We start from the raw sequence: 8,092 nt of genomic DNA, 5'->3' as shown, positions 1-8,092 counted from the left end.
ATTCCTTGCTTTCTATACTTGCAAGTCTTCATCCTTCCTCTGTCCTTCTCTTTTCCTTCCCGTTTCTCTCTGCACTTTTCTCCGCTGCGGCGTTTGAGACCCCTCTTCTTTCCTTTCCCTTTCTCTTTTTTCCTCCCTGTGCGTGTCTGAAGGCCGACCCACGCACTTCCATGTGTAGCTGGTGACGGGGTAACGCGTAATTCCCCGCCCCTGGTAACGGCCAGGCCCAGGAGGGGTGAGTACCTGAGCTGATACCTTCCGAAAGTGCCGATTGGTCTCTCCGTCCGTTTGTCGGGAGGTGTGACCTGAGGTGTGAACAACCACCTAAGGCGGGAGTGCCCTCAGTGAGGGCCCCCACAAGGGAGGAGCGCGCCATCGGAGACGCTAGTAATCATGGGGGATTCTTCCGCAATGGTTTCCTCACCTTCCACTATGTCTGCTCACAAACTTAAGTTCACTGAGTCTCAGCCACAGACAGTTCTTCCATCGTTGCCACAGTTCCTTGTTGTTTCTCGGTCTGACGAAGGTCACGACTTCTCCACGGTCAACCCTTCCATTATTCAGAAAGGTGTCGACGCAATTGCAGGTCCTGTAAAGACTTGTTCCAGATTACGGAATGGCACCCTACAGTCAGTGCCCTCCAGGCACAAAAATTGCTGCGTACTTCTCCGCTCCACACCTTCCCTGTCCGGGTGGAACCGCACCGTACCTTAAATTCCTTGCGTGGAGTCGTTTATACACGCTCCCTCGATGGATTGTCTGACGAAGAAATTCAGCACTACCTGTCTGACCAGGGCGTAACGGCTGTCCATAGAGTTATGAAAAGGGTTGACACGAACATCATTCCAACCTGCACTGTCTTCTTGACATTTGACAAAGTTCAACTCCCATCGAAAATCAAAGCAGGTTATGAGATAATTTCCGTTCGCCCTTATGTCCCAAACCCTACGCGTTGCTATCGGTGTCAGCGGTTCAATCACACCAGCCAGTCCTGTTCCAATCCGGCCAAATGTGTTACGTGTGGCAAGGATACCCATGAGGGTGCTTGTCCACCTCCATCCCCTCGCTGCATCAACTGTATGGGTGACCACGCTGCTTCCTCTCGAGATTTCCCCGTTTTTAAGGACGAAAAGCTCATCCAGGAAATAAGAGTGAAGGAAAAGGTGTCGACCTTTGCTGCTCGAAAATTATTTGCCAGTCGCCAGCCCACCGTGCCTCAGACAGGAAAATACAGCACTGTCCTTGCTACTCCTCGGCCAACAAAGGAGGCGGCCACGCAGACTTGCGACCTCACCTTTAGTGCCACGGTCGTCAGATCGGCCAGCGCAAAGATCGCCCATTCAACCTCACCACTTTCGCCTGCCCACTCTATGGCTCACCTTTCATCGGGTTCTGCTAAATCTCGAGCCCAAAAGTCAGACACCAAACCTTCCAAAAAAGAGCATACTCGTGAAGAGTTTTTACGTACCGCAACTTCTCAACCATCGGTTCCTCCTTCATCTAAACATCATACTTCTAAGAAGGCTACAAAGAAACCCAGTTCCTCTCCTTCTCCGCCAAGGCGTGTCCCATCTACAGCACCACCTGGCGGAAATCGCCCTCGGCCGTCTTCTGTGTCGCCGAGGCGCACTGCTGGTGGCCGGTCAACCGGCCGATCGCTGGTGGCAGGAGCTGCTCCTGACCAACCTATGGATCAGGATCTTCTGCCTTCGGCTGAATGCCATTCCATGCTGTCGGTCGCTAGCTCCGACCAGTCTTTGAGTTGACAGCAACTTTGGTCACATTCCTCAATTTTCTGTTCACCCCATGTCCATTATCCACTGGAATATCCGCGGCATTCGAGCCAATAGGGATGAATTGTCGATCCTCTTACGATCCTACTCGCCGGTCATCTTCTGTCTTCAGGAAACAAAGCTGCAGCCCCATGACCACTTTGTTCTCCCTCATTTTCAGTCCGTCCGATATGATCTCCCCTCTGTTGAAGGCACTCCAGCCCATGGAGGACTCATGATTCTTCTCCATGATACTCTCCATTATCACCCAATCCCCTTAAACACTTCCTTCCAAGCTGTCGCCGTCCGTCTTTCCCTTTCCGGATACACGTTCTCTCTTTGTACTGTATACATTCCATCGTCCACACCAATGGCACGAGCTGATCTCCTTCATCTTCTTGGTCAGCTTCCACCCCCCTATTTGCTGGTTGGGGACTTCAATGCCCACCACCCGCTTTGGGGATCTCCACATCCTTGTCCACGTGGCTCACTATTGCTAAACGTCTTCCACCAAGCGGATCTAGTTTGCCTCAACACTGTGATCCCTACATTTTTATCTGCCTCCACGACAAATTTATCTCATTTGGACCTTGCGGTCGGTACTGTTCCGCTAGCTCGGAGCTTTGAATGGTTCGCCCTTGATGATACACACTCGAGTGACCACTTTCCACGTGTCCTTAGACTGCAGCCTCAACTGCCATACATGCGCCCGCGACGATGGAAGTTTGCCCAAGCTGATTGCACACTTTTTTCGTCTCTAGCGACATTCGATGACCGTCACTTTCCCAGCGTCGACGATGAGGTCACACATTTACCGACGTTATTCTTATGGCTGCGGAACATTCAATACCACGCACCTCCGAATTGCCCCGGCGCCCCCCAGTTCCTTGGTGGAACGAGGCATGCCGTGATGCAATACGTGAGCGGCGACGTGCTCTCCGCGTTTTCCGCCACCATCCTACTTTGGCCAACTGTATCCGCTATAAGCAGTTCCGTGCGCGATGCCGTCGCGTCATCCGCGATAGCAAGACGGCAAGCTGGAAATTCTTTATTAGCTCATTTAACACCTTCACTCCCTCCTCGGAAGTTTGGAGTCGGCTTCGACGGTTCTCAGGCGCGCCTAGTTTCTCCCCGGGCTCTGGGCTCACTGTCGCGCATGATACATTCGTGGACCCCGTCGCAATTTCTAACTCGTTGGGTCAGCACTTTGCTGAGAATTCGAGCTTTTCCAATTACCCACCAACGTTTCTCCCGAAGAAACGTGCAGCGGAAGTGCGACCTCTTGCTTTCTCCTCTCAAAATCGCGAAAGCCATAATACTGTTTTCTCCATGCGGGAACTCCAACATGCCCTCTCTTCTTCTCGCTCCTCCGCCCCAGGACCGGATGGTATCCACGTCCAAATGTTGCTGCATTTATCAACCCATAGTCTGCATTACCTCCTTCGCCTTTATAATCGAATTTGGATCGACAGTACTTTTCCCAGACAATGGCGGGAAGCTATCGTCGTTCCCGTTCCGAAACCTGGAAAGGACAAACATCTCCCCTCTAGCTATCGCCCCATTTCTCTCACGAGTAGTGTCTGTAAGGTTTTGGAGCGTATGGTGAATTACCGTCTAGCGTGGTGGCTGGAGTCCCGCAGTCTTTTAACACCTGCCCAATGCGGATTCCAAAAGCATCGTTCTGCCGTTGACCATCTTGTTGCTCTCTCCACTTATATCATGAATAATTTTCTCCGGAAACGCCAAAGAGTAGCAATATTTTTTGATCTGGAGAGAGCATACGATACCTGTTGGAGGACAGGTATCCTCTGCACACTGTTCTCTTGGGGCTTTCGAGGTCGGCTGCCCCTTTTTCTTCGCGAATTTATGGCAGAGCGCACATTTAGGGTGCGGGTGAACACTACTCTCTCCCGTACTTCCTCCCAAGAAAACGGGATACCGCAGGGCTCCGTGCTGAGTGTTGTACTGTTTGCCATTGCCATCAATCCAATTATGGATTGTCTCCTTCCTGATGTCTCGGGCTCCCTCTTTGTGGACGATTTTGCGATCTACTACAGCTCTCAACGGACCAGCCTTCTTGAACGACGTCTTCAAGGACGTCTCGATCGCCTCCACTCTTGGAGCATCAAAACCGGCTTCCGTTTTTCTCCCAGTAAGACCGTTTGTGTTAATTTTTGGCGACGTAAGGAGTTTCTTCCACCCTCCTTACATCTAGGACCTGTCAACCTTCCGTTTTCAGACGTCGCTAAATTCTTGGGTCTTATGTTTGACAGAAAACTATGCTGGTCCTCCCACATTTCGTATCTTTCGGCTCGCTGTCTGCGATCCCTCAACACCCTCCGTGTCCTGAATGGTACTTCCTGGGGAGCGGACCGAGTGGTCCTTCTCCGCCTCTATCGCGCCTTAGTGCGCTCGAAATTGGACTATGGAAGCATAGTCTACTCCTCTGCTCGGCCGTCTCTTCTTCGGCGTCTCGACCACCGTGGATTACGTTTAGTGTCTGGAGCTTTTTACACCAGCCCTGTGGAAAGCCTTTATGCTGAGACTGCTGAACCTCCGCTGTCCAATCGGCGAGCAGTCCTTCTGAGCCGTTATGCCAGCCATCTGTCTTCCATGCCTGCTAATCCAGCCCATGACATATTTTTCGACGCCTCCTTTGATGTAGGGTATGCAGGCCGCCCCTCCTCCCTACTACCACCGGGAGTCCGCTTCCGTCAACTGCTCCATTCTCTTTCCTTCCGCTTTCCTAAAACCTTCTTGACAACTTGGGGTACAGCACCGCCTTGGCTCCGTCCCCGGATCTGCCTACTACGTGACCTTTGTCGATTTCCCAAGGATGGTACCCCTTCACTTGTTTATCATCGGGCATTTGCTGCTCTATGTGCACAAATGACGGAAGCCCCATTTATTTACACCGATGGCTCGAAAACATCGTTACGTGTAGGGAGTGCCTATGTTGTTGGCGACACCCCAAATCACTTTCGGCTTCCCGACCAGTGTTCGGTCTATACTGCGGAGCTTTACGCTGTTCTCCGGGCTGTCCACTACATCCGCCGCCATCAGCGGATACAGTACGTTATCTGCTCCGATTCTCTCAGCTCTCTCCTCAGTCTCCAAGCTCTTTACCCTGTGCACCCTCTGGTCCACCGGATTCAGGACTGTCTGCGCTTGCTCCACTTGGGGGGCGTCTCGGTGGCGTTCCTCTGGCTCCCGGGACACGTTGGTATCTGTGGAAATGAGGCGGGCGATATAGCAGCCAAGGCTGCAGTCTCTCTTCTTCGGCCAGCTATTCCATCGATTCCCGTCGCCGATCTACGGAGCGTTTTATGTCGTCGTGTTGTTCATTTATGGCACGCGCACTGGTCGACACTTCCCCAAAATAAATTGCAGGACGTGAAAACTCTTCCTTGTGCTTGGACCTCTTCCTCCCGAACGCGTCGTCGGGAGGAGGTCATTTTAACTAGACTCCGGATAGGGCACTGTCTTTTTAGCCATAGACATCTTTTAAGCGGCGATCCTCCCTCACTCTGTCCCCACTGCTCTCAGTTGTGGACGGTAAGACACCTTTTAATTGAGTGCCCCTATTTTATTCCGTTACGCGCCCGTCTACAGCTGTCGCCTGATATATCGTCAATTTTAGCAGATGACACGCGATCGGCCGATCGCGTTCTAGAGTTCATTCGTGCCAGTGAAATGTCGTCAGTCATTTGAATTTTTTTTTGGGACAATCAACCCCCTTCTGTAGTGAATTTTTAAGCCTTCCTTCTGCTTTTAGTTTCTCCAATTTTATGACTTTCGTTCCCATTGCTGCTAGTTTCCGTTTTCGTTTTTTTACTGTTTCCTAAGTCACAGACCGGGCGCTAATGACCTTAGCAGTTTTGCGCCCTAAAACCATAACAAAAAAAAATTATGGAAGTGTTTGAATGACGGCGAAACCACGAGTCGATAGTGTTGGACGTTTACGTCTCACAATGAGACCGTACGGATTTCTCCTCACCACTTTGATTCATACTGACAGTCTGTGAAGGACATAACTAGGACTTCAACATCTGTAAATAGCAAGACACAACTCTTAAGCGTTTTCGAGGATATCGAGTCTGAGCATTTTGTGCGTCCGTATGTACTTCGTATAGTCTCTATCAACCACGGATTTCACAGCCAACCGAGTGAGTACATATTTTCATAAGCGCAGGGTCTGTGGATCGAATATCACTTAGGGTGCTCTTTTTTTATTCCATTCCCACGTAATTCTAACAACAGGTATCCTTGTAATCACCAAGAACCGCTAACGAATGTAAGCTACGTTTGTTTTGCAACAGAAAAATTGAAAAATCCAGGCGCATGTGAAGATCCGGCGTTCATTACACGTACTGTATGTCACAATGACTGTTGTTTCCCGTATTTCCGTAATCAGTATCACCCTGATACCCACAGTGCTCCATAGTTCACACTTTATATTTGTCACACATGTAGATAAAATAATATCAATAAAATGACGGTCCTGTTTTGGATGAGAGTTCTTGTGTATCTATTTTTTCCAATTTCATTACCAAAATCTCGTTTTCCCCTTTTCAGGATAACTATTACGAAAATCATAAATGAATCATTCAATAATGACAGCTTTCACAGTCACAATAATTACGTGGGAAGAAAAAAATAGAGGAGGAGACAATCGATCCCTGGACCTCGCTTTGCTGAAATTAACCGCTAAACACGCTCGGATCCGGACTTCTCGAGTGCCAGCTACCATACGAAACACCCTGATTATCTGAAACATTATGACCACTGCCCACAGCGACGCTAGGTGCCGTCTGGAGATGTTGCTGGCACGTGACACGGTAACGAAGGTATGTAAGCGGATTCAGAAAACATCGTTCTTGTGAAACACAAATAGCTCTTTATAGTCATGAAGTGATGAATGCTGTCGACAAGGGATGTCAAATTGATTTCACATTTTTAGATTGCCAGAAGCCTTTCGACGCCGCTCCTCACAACCGTCTTCTAACCAAACTGCGTGCCTATGGAATATTGCCTCAGTTGTGCGACTGAATTCGTGATTTCCTGTCATAAAGGTCACAGTTCGTAGGAATAAACGGAAAGTCATCGAGTAAAACAAAAGTAATATCCGGCGTTCCTCAAGGAAGTGTTATAGGCCCTCTATTGTTCCTGATCTACATTAACGACATAGGAGACAATATGAGTAGCCGTCTTAAATCGTTTGCAGTTGATGCTGTCATTTTCCGTCTTGTAAAGTCATCACATGACCAAAACGAATTGCAAAATGATTTAGGTAAGATATCTGTATGGTGCGGAAAGCGGAAATTAGCTCTGAATAGAGAAAAGTGTCGCATAGTGCTCAGAGTGATTTGAACCGTTTTTGAACTAAAAAAAAAAAAAATCCGCTAAATTTCGATTACGCGATAAGTCACACAAATCTTAAGGCTGTAAATTCAACTAAATACTTAGGGTTTACAATTACAAATAACCTAAATTGGAACGATCACACAAATAATGTGGGTAGACCAAATCAAAGACTGCGATTCATTGACAGAACACTTAGAAGGTGCAACAGGTCTACTAAAGAAACTTCTTACACCTCGCTCGTCCTCCCCATTCTGGAGTATTGCTGTGCGGTGTGGGATCCGCATCAGTAGGGACTGACGAATGACATCGGAAAAGTTGAAAGAAGGGCGGTTCGTTTTGCACTACGACGAAACAGGGACGGTAGTGCCACAGACATGACACGTGAATTGGAGTGTCAATCTTTTTCGTTGCGAGTGGATCTTGTCATGAAATTTCGATCACCAGTTTACTCCTCCGGTTGCGAAAACATTCTGTTGGCAGCCACCTACATAGGGAGAAATTATCATCATGATAAAATAAGAGAAATCAGTTCTCACACAGAAAAATTTAAGTGCTCGTTTTTCCCACGTGCCGTTCGAGAGTAGATCTGTAGAGAGACAGCTTGAAGGTGGTTCGCTGTATCCTCTGCCGTGCGCTTTATTGTGAATAGCAGAGCAATCACGTAGATGTAGATGTAGCAGACACGGACGGGGGATACGCCTAGCGAAGCTATGGGCTGCAGATGGGGAAATCCATTGAGATGAGTGACTTTGCAAAAGTCGGATTATTATTATGCAAAGCCTATCAACGAGTGTCTCGAAAACGGTGAAGCTGGTCGGAAGTTCACCTGCTACTTTCGTGAGCATCTACGAAAAGAGGTAGACGGAATGTGAAACAACCACTAGGCGCTAAATGGTTGGAAGTCCACGACTCTTCACAGAACGTGGGGTTCGGAGGCTTGTCTGCTCTGTAAAGTA

The sequence above is a fragment of the Schistocerca cancellata genome, chromosome 6 (genome assembly GCF_023864275.1).
Source record: "Schistocerca cancellata isolate TAMUIC-IGC-003103 chromosome 6, iqSchCanc2.1, whole genome shotgun sequence".
Lineage (NCBI taxonomy): Eukaryota > Metazoa > Arthropoda > Insecta > Orthoptera > Acrididae > Schistocerca > Schistocerca cancellata.
This window is presented reverse-complemented; position numbering follows the sequence as displayed.